This window comes from Symphalangus syndactylus, chromosome 12, assembly GCF_028878055.3.
Source record: "Symphalangus syndactylus isolate Jambi chromosome 12, NHGRI_mSymSyn1-v2.1_pri, whole genome shotgun sequence".
Lineage (NCBI taxonomy): Eukaryota > Metazoa > Chordata > Mammalia > Primates > Hylobatidae > Symphalangus > Symphalangus syndactylus.
Genome location: NC_072441.2, coordinates 121,032,345 through 121,047,276, shown reverse-complemented (window position 1 = coordinate 121,047,276; position 14,932 = coordinate 121,032,345). Strand labels below are relative to the sequence as shown.

General features: G+C 41.4%; 1 protein-coding gene, 1 non-coding gene and 1 pseudogene across 2 annotated transcripts in view; 1 reads left to right on the top strand and 2 right to left on the bottom strand.

Moving 5' to 3' along the window:
• PAPPA2 (pappalysin 2) overlaps window positions 1–14,932 on the bottom strand; it is a 628,099-nt gene that overhangs the window by 603,668 nt on the left and 9,499 nt on the right. Inside the window, exons 2-3 of the mRNA XM_055255382.2 lie at window positions 13,554–13,666; window positions 2,861–3,136 (exon numbers count right to left, since the gene is read on the bottom strand). The gene's annotated coding sequence lies outside the window, so the exon portion shown is untranslated. The remainder of the gene's footprint in view (window positions 1–2,860; window positions 3,137–13,553; window positions 13,667–14,932) is intronic.
• Window positions 403–1,049, top strand: LOC129468799 (large ribosomal subunit protein eL13-like; annotated as a pseudogene).
• On the bottom strand, window positions 14,653–14,714 carry LOC129469294 (U7 small nuclear RNA). Its single transcript, XR_008652983.1, has one exon. It is a non-coding gene; the product is annotated as a U7 small nuclear RNA (small nuclear RNA).

The following is a 14,932-nucleotide window of genomic DNA, read 5'->3' as shown; positions in this document are numbered from 1 at the left end:
TGAGTTCATGTCCTTTGCAAGGACATGGATGACGCTGGAAACCATCATTCTCAGCAAACTATCACAAGAACAGAAAACCAAACACCGCATGTTCTCACTCATAAGTGGGAGTTGAATGAGAATACGTGGATACAGGGAGGGGGACATCATACACCAGGGCCTGTCAGGGGGTGGGGCACTAGGGGAGAGATGGCATTAGGAGAAATACCTAATGTAGATGACGGGTTGATGGGTGCAGCAAACCACCATGGCATGTGTATACCTATGTAACAAACCTGCAAGTTCTGCACATGTACCCCAGAACTTAAAGTATAATTTGAAAAGAAAAAGAAAAAAAAAAGAAATACCTCAGACTGGCTTTCTGATCAGTTGTTTTCCTGCACAGGAGGGCCATAGGCAGCCATGGTGCCCAGCCATAATGGCATGATCTTGAAGCCCTACTTCCACAAGGACTGCTAGCAATGTGTGGCTAAGTGGTTCAACCAGAGGGCCCATTAGATCCACAGATGCAAGGCTCAGCAAGCAAAAGCACGCCACACTGCCCCATACCCCGAGTCAGGACCCATCCAGCCAATCATGTAGTGCCACACTGTACAGTATCACACCGAGGTGTGCACCAGCCGCACTTCAGCTTAGAGGAGCCCAAGGTGGCAAGCATTCACAAGAAGGTGGCCCAGACCACTGGCATCTCTATTGATCGGAGGAGGCGGAACAAGTCCACTGAGTCCCTGCAGGCCAATGTGCAGCGGCTGAAGGAGTACAATTCCAAACTCATCCTCTTCCCCAGGAAGCCCTTGGTCCCTAAGAAGGGAGACAGTTCTGTTGAAGAACTGATATTGGCCATCCAGCTGACAGGACCAGTCATGCCCATCCAGAATGTCTATAAAAAGGAGAAAGCCCTAGTCATCACTGAGGAGGAGAAGAATTTCAAAGCCTTCGCGCATCTCCTCATGGCCTGTGCCATTGCCCAGCTCTTTGGCATAAAAGCAAAAAGAGCCAAGGAAGCTGTAGAACAGGATGTTGAAAAGAAAAAAAGAAAGCCCTCTTAGGGATTTGTAATAAGTCAGCAGTAATGCTGGGGGAGGAAAAAAAAAAAAAGACATATCTGAGACTGGGTAATTTATAAGGAAAAGAGGTTTAGTTGGCTCATGGTTCCACAGACTGTACAGGAAGCATGGCTGGGGAGGCCTCAGAAAACTCCCAATCATAGCAGAAGGTGAAGGGGAAGCAGGCATATCTTACGTGGCTGGAGCAGGAAAAAGAGAGAAGGGGGAGGTGCTACACACTGTTAAACAACCAGATCTCATGAGAACTCACTATCATGAGAACAGCATGGGGCAAATCCACCCCCATGATCCAATCACCCCCAGCAGGCCCGTCCTACAACATTGGGGATTACAATTTGATATGAGATTTGGGTGGGGATACATATCCAAACCATATCACTTGGATTGGGTTTCGATGTACTCCTGTAACTCAGTGATCTTTGTTCCTATCCATATTCTGAATACTGTTTTTGTCATTTCAGCCATCTCAGCCCAGTTCAGAACCCTTGCTGGAAAAGCGATACAGTTGTTCGGAGGAAACAACTCTGGCTTTTTGAGTTTTCAGGGTTCTTGCATTGATTCTTTCTCATCTTTGTGGGCCTATCTACCTTCAATCTTTGAGGTTGCTGACTTTGGGATATTTTTTCCTTTTAACCTATTTGATGATGTTGAGGCTTTGATTGTGGCATAGGGTAGATTCAGCTGACTGGCTTTATTTCTGGGAAATTTGAGGCCAATGCTCAGCTTCCAACTTCTGCAATGCATGCTGTATTCTGGGGGACTTGTATCGGTTCCCAACTTTGTTCTCTGGCTCCCTGAGGTTAGGAATCCACTGTGCCGTGGGTGGCACAGGAGACAAGGTACAGCAGCTGCAGCAGAGTGCTAGTGGGTGCCAGGGTGCCTGCCTTCCTGCAGGTGATCACCACGGTGGCAGAGGCAATGCAGCTGGGGGAGTCGGTAGGTGTTGGGGGCCCTGCTGGCAACTGTGTGTGCAGCTGCACTGGTAGTGGTGTTAGCTCAGGGGCAAGGTGCTGGCAAATGCAGGTCTGGTTGCCTTCGCTGTGCCCTGCAAACAGCAGGGATCGCTCAGTGTTGCAGAGGATCTGCTGTTCTCTCATAGTGTTAGCATAAGAGTGGGCACTGGTGGGGGAAGGGCTGGCTGGCTCTGTGCCCACCAAGGCTCTGTCTGCAATGGCGGTTGGTGGGGATGGGAGGATGGACTGCACCCCTGCACACTGGTGGACAAGGAAAGCAAAACCTGCCTCTGCAGACATTGCCAGCAAAGTGATGTGGGGAGTTGCCATGGGCCTGGGGGATGCTGCAGTATGGGGAGGGAGCAGGTGGGCTGGTGTGTGGCCATAAGGGCTGCCTGGCTGGAGCTGCCAGTCAGGCATGGTCTTCCACGCACAGAAGCAATGGTGTGAGCTGCCAGGGCACCAGAGACTGCTCTGCAAGCAGGTGTAACCAGGCTGGGGCTCCTAGAGAGGCCAGCAGACCAAGGGGTGCTCAGGTCAGACCAGCCCCACCTGATGGGGAAGACCACCCTGCAGAGATCATGTCTGACAGTTCCCCTAGGGCTAAAGTCTTCTATGGGAGCAAGTTGAGCCTAGGATGGCCATCCCTGGCCATGCTCCACTACAGACACTCCTGCAGTATACCCTCTGGGCTCCACATCAATGGCTTGCTGCCCCTACCCCTTCTCTAAGCAGCTCTCCCTGCCAACTTGAATGTACGTGATGGTGAAGGGGTCTTCTCCTACAGGGGTTCCAGAGGCCCATGGCAACAGTGGGTTGTTCCTTGCCAATTCAACTCACCTGATCCCCCAGAGCCATTGTGGGCCAGGAACAAAACCTGGTGTGCAGTAGTCCTGTGCTACATTCCCAGCTTTCACTACCTTCAGCCCAGCTTCTGTGTCTTCTCTCTGTCCACTCTTGGTTTCTTCCCTCTGAAGATCTGTTAGGGGCATTCCAGTCATCTTGGTCCCGCAGTGGGAGTTCTTCCACCTGGCTGTGTCTAGTCAGCCTTCTGAGTAAGATCCATTCCTGACTCCTTTTCTTTCCAATTCCTCTTCTTCCAGATAAGATAACATTCTATTAGCCAAGAGAAGTCGGCAAGAAAGGGGGGAAAAAAGAGCAAAATAATGAATTTGGCAAATTGAAAGCAAGTAACAAAAATAACAGACTTCAGTCCAAACATATCAATAATTTCATTAAATGTAAGAAGATACAGATAGGTTAAAAAGAAAAAGATAAAGATATATCATGTAAATGGTATGCAAAAGAAAGCTGAAAGTTTTATTAGTATTAGGCTTAATGGACCTCAAGACAAGAAGAATAAAGACAGAGATATTTTAATAAATGGATCAATCCATGAAGAAGACATAAAAATCCTAAAATGTAGGTAGCTTAATAACTGAGCTTAAAAAATTGATGAAGCAAAAGCTAACTGAACTAAAGAGACAAGTAGACAAATTCACAATCAAAAGTAGAGATATTGGCTGGACACAGTGGCTCACTCCTGTAATTCCAGCACTTTGAAGGATGATCGGGAGGATCACTTGAGGACAGGAATTCAAGACCAGCCTAGGTAACATAACAAGACTCCATCTCTACAAAAATAAAAAGTAAACAAATTAGCCAGATATGGCAGGCAGCACATGCCTGTAGTCCTAGCTACTTGAGAGTCTGAGGCAGTAGGATCACTTGAGCCCAGAAGGGCGAGACTGCAGCAAGTCATGATCATGCCACTGCACTCCAGTCTGGGTGACAGAGTGAGACACTGTATCTAAAAAAATAAACAAAAGTAAAAATAAAAAGAAGTGAGAATATTAATTTTCTTTTTAATAATTAGATAAAAATCAGTAAGGATATAGAAGATCTTAAAAAAATTATCAACCACCCTAATCTAACTGAACTTTATAAAACAATTTACCCAACAACTGCAGAATTCACATTTTTTCTTGTGCACACAGACCATTTGCCAAGATGGAACTTATGCTGGAACGTAAAACAAGTCCCAATGTATTATAAAATTTGAAATTTTCCAGAGTATGTCCTCTAAAAACCAAAATTAAATCAGATATTAATAACAATTGAAGATTTTTGAAAAGCCTCAAATATTTGGAAATTAACAAACTTCTAGTAACTAGGCAAAGAAGAAATCGTAAGAAAAATTAATAAATATTTGGATCTACATAATAATAAAAATATATCAAAATTTGTTGGATAGAGCTAATGAGTACTGTTAAACAAAAATTACAGGAAGCTATTGCTCTGGACTAAACTCCTCCACTAGGCCCCAACAAAGTAGAGTAAAAAATCACAACGAAGTCAGTGATCACCGAACTAAAACTGAGCTGCTCTTGTTGCTGTCAGAGATATCAGGAGAGAGAGATAGGCTAACTTCCCAAACAGGCTAGTTTTAATCTTTAATCAGCATGATAATGAAGTTCCCTCTGTTTTAATCCTACAATAAAGAATTACCCAAGTAACTTGATGTTAACCAATCAGCCATCTTTCTCTTGTTCTGACCGCCTAGCCCTTCCCTGAAAAGAAAGTAACTTTGAAATGGCCAATCCACTATTTGTTACTTGTTTCTGCTTTCTTCAGCCCTCTTAATCTCTATAAAGCCAACCTCTTCTGCTGTATACATGAGAGCACTTGGTCTATTTCATGGAATAAATTGTTACCTGAAATTTATCTTTGACAGTACTTAGAGGAAATTTATCAATTGATATACAAAATGATGTACAACAAAACCAATTTTTTTCTTATCAATGTGATAATGAAATGATGTTGAAGAAAACAATGTTTTCGGAAGATCTGCTGTACATTGCTTAACGTTGCAGTTCCCAAGAACCTATTGACAATGTTAAGTGAGGACTTACTGTATCTTCAAGTTCACTAATTCTTTATTCTGCCAGACAATCTACCATTGAGTTCCTGCAGTGAATTTTATTTTTCTTCTTGAGCAGCCAGAAAAGACTTCCAGGGAATTTTATTTCAGTTACTTTACTTTTCAACTCCAATATTTCCATTTGGTTCTTTACAGTTCCTATGTCTTTATTGTTATTCTCTATTTAATGTAACATTGTTATATCTTCCTTTCCTTTTTTTTTTTTTTTAATTCAAGACAGAGTCTCACTCTGTAGCCCAGGCTGGAGTGCAGTAGGCTCAATCTCAGCTCATCTGCAACCTCTGTCTCCCAGGTTCAAGTGATTCTCGTGCCTCAGCCTCCTGAGTAGCTGGGATTACAGGTGCCTGTCACCATGCCTGGCTAATTTTTGTATTTTTAGTAGAGATGGGGGTCTCATCATGTTGGCCAGGCTGGTCTCGAATTCCTGACCTCAAGTGATCCACTCACCTTTACCTCCCAAAGTGTTAGGATTACAGGCATAAGCCACCGCACCTGGCCTATCTTCCTTTACACCTTTAATCATATTTTCCTTTAATTCTATGAACATATTTATAATGGCTAGTTTAAAGTATTTTTCTGTTAAATCTGACATCTAGTTGCTCTTATGGGCAGTATCTGTTGCACGTATGCACTAGAGTTTCCTGTTTCTTTGCACGCCTCATAATTTTGTTAGCAGTGGCAAATCCACGTGCAACTCAATTTTTGCCTCCTTGGAGGAAAGAATTCGACTGTGGGGCATAAGGCAGGATGAGAGATTGAGGCAAGTTTTAGAGCAAGACTAAAGGTTTATTAAAAAGTTTTCAGAGCCAGGCATGGTAGCTCACGCCTGTAATCCCAGCACTTCGGGAGGCCGAGGTGGGTGGATCACTCGAGGTCAGGAGTTCAACATCAGCCTGGCCAACATGGTGAAACTCTGTCTCTACTAAAGACATGAAATTAGCTGGGCATGGTGGCACGCACCAGTAATCCCAACTACTTGGGAGGCTGAGGCAGGAGAACTGCCTGAACCTGGGAGGTGGAGGTTGCAATGAGCCAAGATTATGCCACTGCACTCCAGCCTGGACTACAGAGAGATACTCTGTCTCAAAACAAAAAAAAATAATAAAAATAAAAAAGTTTTCAGAGCAGGAATGAAAGGAAGTAAAGTACACTTGGAAGAGAGCCAAGCAGGAAATTGAGAGATCCAAGTGCACTGTTCAGCCCTTGACTTGGAGTTTTATACTTTGGCATGGTTTCAGAGTTTGCATTTCTTCTCCCTTGATTTTTCCCTTGAGGTGGGCTGTCCACATGTGCAGTGGCCTCCCAGCATTTGAGAAGGGCTGCATGTGCAGTGTGTTTACTGAAGTTGTGTGCATACTCATTTGACATGTTTTTCCCTTACCAGTTGAGTGTTCCTAGAGGAAGGTCATATACCAGTTAAACTCCACCATTTTGCCTTTTAGTGCACATGCATGAGCCCACTTGCCCAATCCTGAGAGCTCATCAGGAAGCTGCTGATGACCAGCTTCAGGTTTTTTTTATCTATTGGGACACTGCCTTTCCCTGGCACTGGGTGTGACCAATTATTATTTTCAATAGTCAGTTTAGCAAGTTCCCTACCATCACCTGCTGGTCACTTGACATTCCTAAGGGTGGAGGGCCCTCTTTTGCCCTGCTCATGTTTGCCTAGCTATCTACTGTAACAATTTTTTGTTGGAAAACAGAAATTTTTAGATAATATATTTTAGCAATGGTTATACTGCCCCACCTTCTTTTCTGGGACTTGTTATTATTTGATTTTTTTGTGTGTAATGATTATTTGGATTATTTCAGTGAAATCTGTGCTCTTCTACCACACATATATGCACGTGCACCCCCATAGCAACACACACACACACACAGTTAAAACTCTGATCTTGCTCCTTAGGGAGGTACAGCTTTAGGTATGCCCAACCACGTCCCTGGGATGACAGTTGCTTGCTTGCTTTCTTTGATCATATCCAGCTGTTAAATTCCACTAATTGCTGTCTGATTGCTCTATTGTTTTCAACAATGTCCTGGGGGGGCATAAATTGCTCTACAAACTAATCCAATCAAATGTGGCTCCTTTAAAGTAATGGTTTTTAAGGACAGTGTAATTTTTCTGACCCCAAAAAGACTCCTTCTGGCTGTTTTATTCCCAATCCCTTCCTAATTGTTTTTCACTACACCTCCACTGTTTATGCTCTTAGCCCTGAACTTCTCTAGCTGCTTTACAAATGAAGTCAATTTCCTTGGGAAGAGATTAGAAGCTATCTGTTTTATGGCTTTCCTCTCTCCCCAGGCCAAATTTCTGATTGGTGCTGGGGACAATAGCAAGCTTCTCTCTGAGTGATACCTTTGCCCTGGTATCAGGGCAAAAGAGTGCTTGGTGAAGTGGGGGCAAGGCAGCAGCCTGAGGTCCTCTCAAGAACTATGGGGCCCCAGTATTCTCAGTGCACTGGGACCAAGGCCTGGATTGTTCTTGTCAAAGACAAAATTACAACAAATTTAGTTTAGAGATCTTAATTAGCTCTATTTGCAATTCTAGAATCAGGCAACATTTCATTTCCACTGGAAAGTCTTCCAATGAACTGAGCAGAAGAGGTTGGTTTTATAGACAGAGAAGGGCTGAAGAAAGCAGAAGTAAAGAACAACACATGTGTTATTTACCTTTTTTTCTCTAGAGACAGGATCTCGCTATGTTGCCCAGGCTGGAGTACAGTGGCTACACACAGGTGTGATCATAGTGCACTACAGGCTCAAACTTCTAGTTTAAGCAATCCTGCCTCAGCCTCCCCAGTAGCTGGAGCTACGGTCACATGCCACAGTGTCCAGCTTAGTTACTTTTTAAAGTTACTTTTTCTTGTAAGGCAAGGACAGGGTGACAGAACAATTAAAAAAAAAAAAAAAAGCAGAGAGAATGTCATTATCTTATTGATTAAAGATATAAACTGGCCTACTTAGGAAATTAGCTGTTATCTCACTCTCCTGATTTCTTGCAAGGTCAGATAGCAACTTCATTGAGGTGTAGTGATGTGGAACTTTAGCATGGATGACTCTGTTTTGATTTTTAGTCTGATCTGTCGGGGCCTAGTACAGAAGTTTAGTCCAAAACAATGGTTTCCTATAATTTTTATTTGACATTCGTTTTCTTTTGTTTTTCTGTTTGGGGTTTTTTTTTTTTTTGAGACAGGGTCTCACTCTGTCACCCAGACTAGAGTGCAGTGGTGTGATCTTGGCTCACTGCAACCTCTGCCTTCTGAGTTCAAGCAATTCTTCTGCCTCAGCCTCCCAAGTAGCTGGGATTACAGGCGTGCACCACTATGCCTGGGTAATTTCTGTATTTTTTGGTAGAGATGGGGTTTTACCATGTTGGCCAGGCTGGTCTCAAACTCCTAACCTCAGGTGATCGGCCCACCTCCGTCTCCCAAAGTGCCGGGATTATAGGTGTGAGCTACTGTGCCTGGCCTTTATTTGACATTCTTAACTCACCCAATAGCCTTTACTTTCCAAGTTAGTAGTCATTTGCGCGTCATTGTCATAGCAGTACCACAGACACTCACACATGTTCCTTTGATATTAATAGAACATTTCAGTTCATTCTTTCTTCTGCCTACTGCAATCACGACATCCACATTTTAAAATTATTCCCTCCTAACAATAAAAAATTATTTAGTTACCTTCCTGTAAGTTGAAAGAAGTTGGCCTTCCTGCCATTTTCCTTTGGAAAATATGAAACAATTATATCTTCATTAATATGCAAGGCTTTTTATTTTTTATTTTTTTACCAGATTGAGGTTTAACCCTCCTCCCAGGCTTAATTATGGTCATCCACCCCTAGAAGATAGGCCGTTCTGAGATTTATTCCAATTAGAAAAAAATGTAACACTTGTTACATCTTTGGTATTCATTGAAGAGTTTCTCTAGGGTAGCATGATCCCTGAACTCTGAAAACTGAAGTAGCGTTGTGGAAACTGAAGAGTGAATTTTTTTTTCTTTTTTCTTTCTTTTTTTTTTGGACAGGAGACAGGGTCTCACTCTGTTGCACAGGCTGGAGAGCAGTGGTACAATCATAGCTTACTGCCTCAAACTCCTGGGCTCAAAAAATTCTCTACCTCAGCCTCCTGAGTAGCTGGGACTACAGGCATGTGCCACCATGCCTGGCTTATCTTTAATTTTGTTGTAGAGACAGGAGTCTCACTATGTTGCACAGGCTGCTCTTGAACTCCTGAGCTCAAGTGATCCTCTCGCCTTGGCCTCTCAAAGTGCTGGAATTATAGGCATAAACCACTGAACCCAGCCAACAGTGAATTCTTTATGTACAAGTTTCAGTTTGAAAGGGTATGAATTAATATAGAAGAAGTGAACTGTAGGGAGAAAGAATACGCAATTACTCTGACACTCAAACTACTCTACCCAGTGATTAAGAACTGTCTGGAGATCTTTTGGTCAAGAATGAGACTGTGAGCTACAAGATTCAAATGGCGAAGCTCCTTTTGCCATCCTTGCAAACACATGACAATGAAAAAGTGCATACAAATTTAAAGGACTTAGCTCAGCTAAAAAATAAGAAAAGCATTTCCTTGACTTGAACAGATGAGGACACAGATCTGCCTATCTGGAGCTACAGATCTGGGCTATAGAATCAGAAACCACATAGATGACAAGAGTAAAATTTCTGTGGGGCAAGTGGAGTTTTAACTAGTGGCAGGCACCAAAGTCAGGCTCACAGTGTAAAACTGGATATTAAGAAGAGGCTTGCTTCTTATATGCTTAGATTTAAAAGGGTTTTGGCTTATAGTTCACATCTGGTAGCTTCTTGGATTAGGAGAAATGAGGTAAACCATTGTTCTCCTGGCAGGATATGAGTCTTATCCATTGATTAATATAAGACTCTTTTCAAATTGGGGACCTGGGGAAACTGGATAAAAGTCACAAGAAATCAGCCAAATATAAGAACGTAAACATGGGGATAAGAAAAGCAAGACAAACACAAAACAGAAAAGCCTGCTTCTCAAACTGGACTTACAAGGATATTTCTGTAGGTGATAGGTACGTTCACTATCTTGATTGTGGCAATGGTTTTGCAGTTATATACATGTTAAAACTCACTAAACACTAAATATGGGTAGTTCATTGTATGTCAATTTTTACTCAATAAAACCTTTTTAAAAAGTACTTACAAACCAGTTTTAAATTAGTAAAAATAAATTCATCACAAAATAGGTATTCAGCTCTAATACCAAAAAATTATATCTAGAAATGAATAACAAAATAATTTTCTGAAAATAAGTATAATATGAGAATGCTTAAAATCTTCAAGAAGGAAAGAAATAATATACAGAAAGCAAGAACAAGGAAATAATGAAATAACAATAAGAAAAAGGTGGATATCAATCCAAGAGCAGGAAGATTAAAAAAAAACAAATTATTTAAAAATCTGGAAATGTAAAATATAGCCATTGTGATTAAAACACAATAGAAATAATAAGTGCTATACTAAATAAAATCTAAGAATTAGTAAACTGCAAAAGTATTAAGACAATTACCTGAAACATAGCTTAGAAAAATAAAGAAATAAAACACCTGAAAAAGGAACTCATGAGAAATAGAGAATACATAGAGGAATTCTAGAAGGAAAGAATTCGGGCAATGATGGAGGAGTCTAATTTGAAGAATAGCTGAATTAAAGAAAAATGTGCATCCACAAATTGCAAGAGCATACTGACCAGGATTAAATAAATAAATTCACAGATAAACAAATGTAGAAAATTAAGAATAAAGAAGAATTCATAGATAAAAAAATTGGAGGTGGGCGGACCACTTGAGCTCAGGAGTTCAAGACCAGCCTGGACAATGTGGCAAAACCCTGTATCTACAAAAATCACAACAAAAACTAGCCAGGCATAGTGGTGTGTGCCTGTAGTTCTGTTACCAGAAAGGCATCCTGATCTAAACCCCCAGAGAGGGTTCTTGGATCTCATGCAAGAAGGAATTCAGGGTGAGTTCAGAGTAATGTGAAAGCAAGTTTATTAAGAAAGTAAAGGAATAGGCTCTTGAGCTGCTTGCTCAAGCCTGTCTGACTCTGTAGAGTGTACTTCCATTTCAATATATCTGCGCTTTTCTTATGTTAAAAAAAAAAGGTTTGGGAGGTTTGGGAGGCCTGACCTCCTGAGGTCAGGAGTTCAAGACCAGCCTGACCAACATGGTAAAACCCTGTCTCTACCAAAGATACCAAAATTAGCCAGGTGTGGTGGCACATGCCTGTAATCCCAGCTACTTGGGAGGCTGAGGCAGGAGAATTGCTTGAACCTGGGAGGCTGAGGTTGCAGTGAGCCAAGATCACACCATTGCACTCCAGCCTGGGCAACAGAATGAGACTCTGTCTCAAAATAACATAACATAACATAACATAACATAACATAACATAACATAACATAACAAAAGCAAAGGAATAAAAGAATGGCTGCTCTATAGGCAGAACAGTGGCATGAGCTGCTGGTTGCCCATTTTTGTGGTTATTTCTTGATTACATGCTAAACAAGGGGCAGATTATTCATGAGTTTTCTAGGGAAGGTGTGGGTGATGGCCAGAACTTAGGGTTCCTCCCCCCATCCAGGATAACTCCCTGACATTACCAGGGCATTTGTCGTGGTGCTGGTGGGGAGTGTCTCTTAGCATGTTAATGCATTAGAGCTAGCATGTAATTAACCATGAGGATGATCAGAGGTAACTCTTGTTGCCATCTTGGTTTTGGTGAGTTTTGGAAGGCTTCTTTACTGCAACCTGTTCTATCAGCAAAGTCGTTTATGGCCTGTATCTTGTTCAGACCTCCTGTCTCATCGTGTGACTAAGAATGCCTTAACCTCTTGGGAATGCAGTCTAATAGGACTTAGCCTTATTGTACTAAGCCCCTATTCAAGATGGTTCAAATGCCTCTGAGCATTTTAGCTACTCTGGAGGCTGAGGCGGGATGACTGTTTGGGCCCAGGAGGTTTAGGCTGCAGTGAGCTGTGATCCCGCCACTGCACTCAAACCTGAGCGACAGAGTGAGATCCTATTTTCTTTTCTTCTGAAAAGAAAATAAAAAACAAACAAACCAAAGAATGAAAATAAACAAGCTAACTGACAGTTTCAGAAGAATAACAGAATAAACCCAAACAATGTAAATGTTAATTCTTTATTTAAAATTTTAAGGAAAAAACCCCACTACCCCACTTAAGGCTAATGGGAAACGGCACCCAATTAAACATAGAAATATACAGCAAGACCAACCAAGGGAAAAAAGAAGGAAGAATGCACAAATAATAAAATTATATATGCAAAGTGGAAGAGAAAACAGCATAAAATATAGAATCAATCAGTAGAGGTTTTAAAAACCATAAGCAGGCCAGGTGTGGTGGCTCATGCCTGTAATCTCAGCTCTTTGGGAGGCCGAGGTAGGTGGATAACTTGAGGCCAGCCTGGCCAACGTGGTGAAACCCCCTCTTTACTAAAAATACAAAAATTATCCGGGTGTGGTGGTGCACACCTGTAATCCCAGCTACTCGGGAGGTTGAGGCACGAGAATCACTTGAACCCAGGAGGCAGAGGTTGCAGTGAGCAGCGATTGTGCCACTGCACTCCAACCTCGGTAACAGAGCAAGACTGTGTCTCAAAAAAAAAAAAAAAGGAAGTTAATGTCAATAAATTTTAATATTTAGATACAATAAACTGTTTTATAGAAATAATACATTAAATACCAAAATAAACTGGCAAAAGAAATGAACTGAATAGCTCTTCCAAAATATCAAAAAAAGATAATATCTTTCTTACATAAACTTTCAGAGAAGAGCAGAGGAAAGGAAAGTTACTCCACTCATTTTACAAGGCTAATATAAGCTTGATATCTAAACCAGACAGAAACAGCATAAGAATGGAAAGGTGCAATCAACCTCACTTGTAAACACAGATATTTTAAGATATATCTTAAAATATAAGAAAAGTGAATGAGTAGCACACTTAAAAAATTATTATGATGACCAGGTGGAGTTTATTTTAGGTGAAAAAAAGATGTAAGTGACTAAATTAACAGATTAAAAATATGATAAATTATAAGCAAAAAAGCCTTTGGCAATATACACCTCTTATTCTTGATAGAAAATCCTACAGCTTGGAAACAACCAAACAGCTTTAATTTGAAACCTACAACAAAAGGTATATACACAGTATAAAGAAAAAGCTACAGAAGCATTTGCACTAAAATCAGTAACAACAATGCTCTCTACAGAGCAGGAAAAACTATTTGCAATTCACAAAGAGCCAATTTCCCTAATATTTAAAGAGCTCCTGTAAATATATACAGCGTTTCTTTCTCCAACTAGAATGAACTCTTCTTGAAGATGGAAATAAAATCCTATTTACTATTCATCCCCAGGACATGAGATAGTGTGGGGCATACAGAATTGTTACATGTTGTTACATAAATACATAATTGTTAAATAAGAGTTGTTCCTTGGTATTCTCAGGATGTATTAGTCCGTTTTCACATGGCTATAAAGATACTACCTTAGACTGTATAATTTATAAACAAATGAAGTTTAATTGACTCACAGTTCAGCATGGCTGGGGAGACCTCAGGAAACTTAGAATCATGGTGGAAGGCGAAGCAGGCACCTTCTTCACAAGGCGGCAGGAGAGAGAAAGGAGCCCAGGGGAAGCTGCAACTTGTAAAACCATCAGATCTCGTGAGAATTCCCTCAGTATCACAAGAACAGTATGGGGGAAACCACCCCCATGACCAATCACCTCCAACTAGGACCCTCCCTCAGCACCTGGGGATTACAATTCAAGATGAGATTTGGGTGGGGACACAAAGCCTAACCATATCACAGGGGGACTGGTTCCCAAAGCCAAGCGTATACCAAAATCTACAAACACTCAAGTCCTGCAGTCCACCCTACAGAGCCCACATATAGGAAAATTCAGCCCTTGTGTACCTGGGTTTCATATCTGGTGAATACTGTATTTTCCAGCCCTCATGTATCTGGGTTTCATATCTGGTGAATAATGTATTTTCCAAACACATTTGGTTGAAAAAAATCCATGTATAAGTGGACCCTTGCAGTTCAAACTTGTGTTGTTCAAGGGTCAACTGTATTTGTTGAATGTAGTAGACTGCCAAAATAGCTTTTTACTTCTTGTAAGGACAAGAGTGATGCCTTTCAAGCTCTTTACACTTCAGAGCTGAAACAAGAACGTGAACAAGTTTTTGGACACTTTGCTTACAAGTAAAGTTTTTTAAAAGTAGAAAGAGCCAGGCCGAGTGGTGCATGCTTATAGTTTCAGCTACTGGGGAGGCTAAGGCAGGAGGACTGCTTGAGTGCAGGAGTTCAAAGCTGTATGTGTTGCACTATGATTGCTTCTGTGAATAGGCACTGCACTCTAGCCTGAGCAACATAGCAAGACTGTCTTAAAAAGACAAAAAAGAAACCCCTAAAAACTGAATTTTTTTTTTTTAAAAAGTGGAAAGTGTGGCTTCAGGCACAAAGTAAGTAATGTTAACAAATTCCTTGTATTTGAAAGGAAGCCTTGGAAGCACTGATAGGAATCTATTCAGACTCCAGCTGTCATAACTCCCAGGCCTGTAGTAAAAGTTTCAGCTTAAAAGCCAAGCCAGCCGTACGTTCTCATTTCTGAGCATTGTCTAAGTGTCAGTCTCCTTGAATCATTTTCTAAACTTGCTAGACAAATTCTAAAAGGGCTGTAACACTCTGAATAATGTTTTCTGATGACCAGGACATACAGACCATGAGGCAACTGTAGCCTCTGTACAGAAAGAAGAAAATTTTGATCAATTGGAACAAAATGCCCCTTAACAAAATTTTGGTTAAGCTCTCCCCTTCCTTCAGACCCCTAAATTTTGCCCCACCATTATCCTGAAAAAGCATACAGCCCCTCCTGAGAATAAACTGGCCTCCAGGTAAAATAGT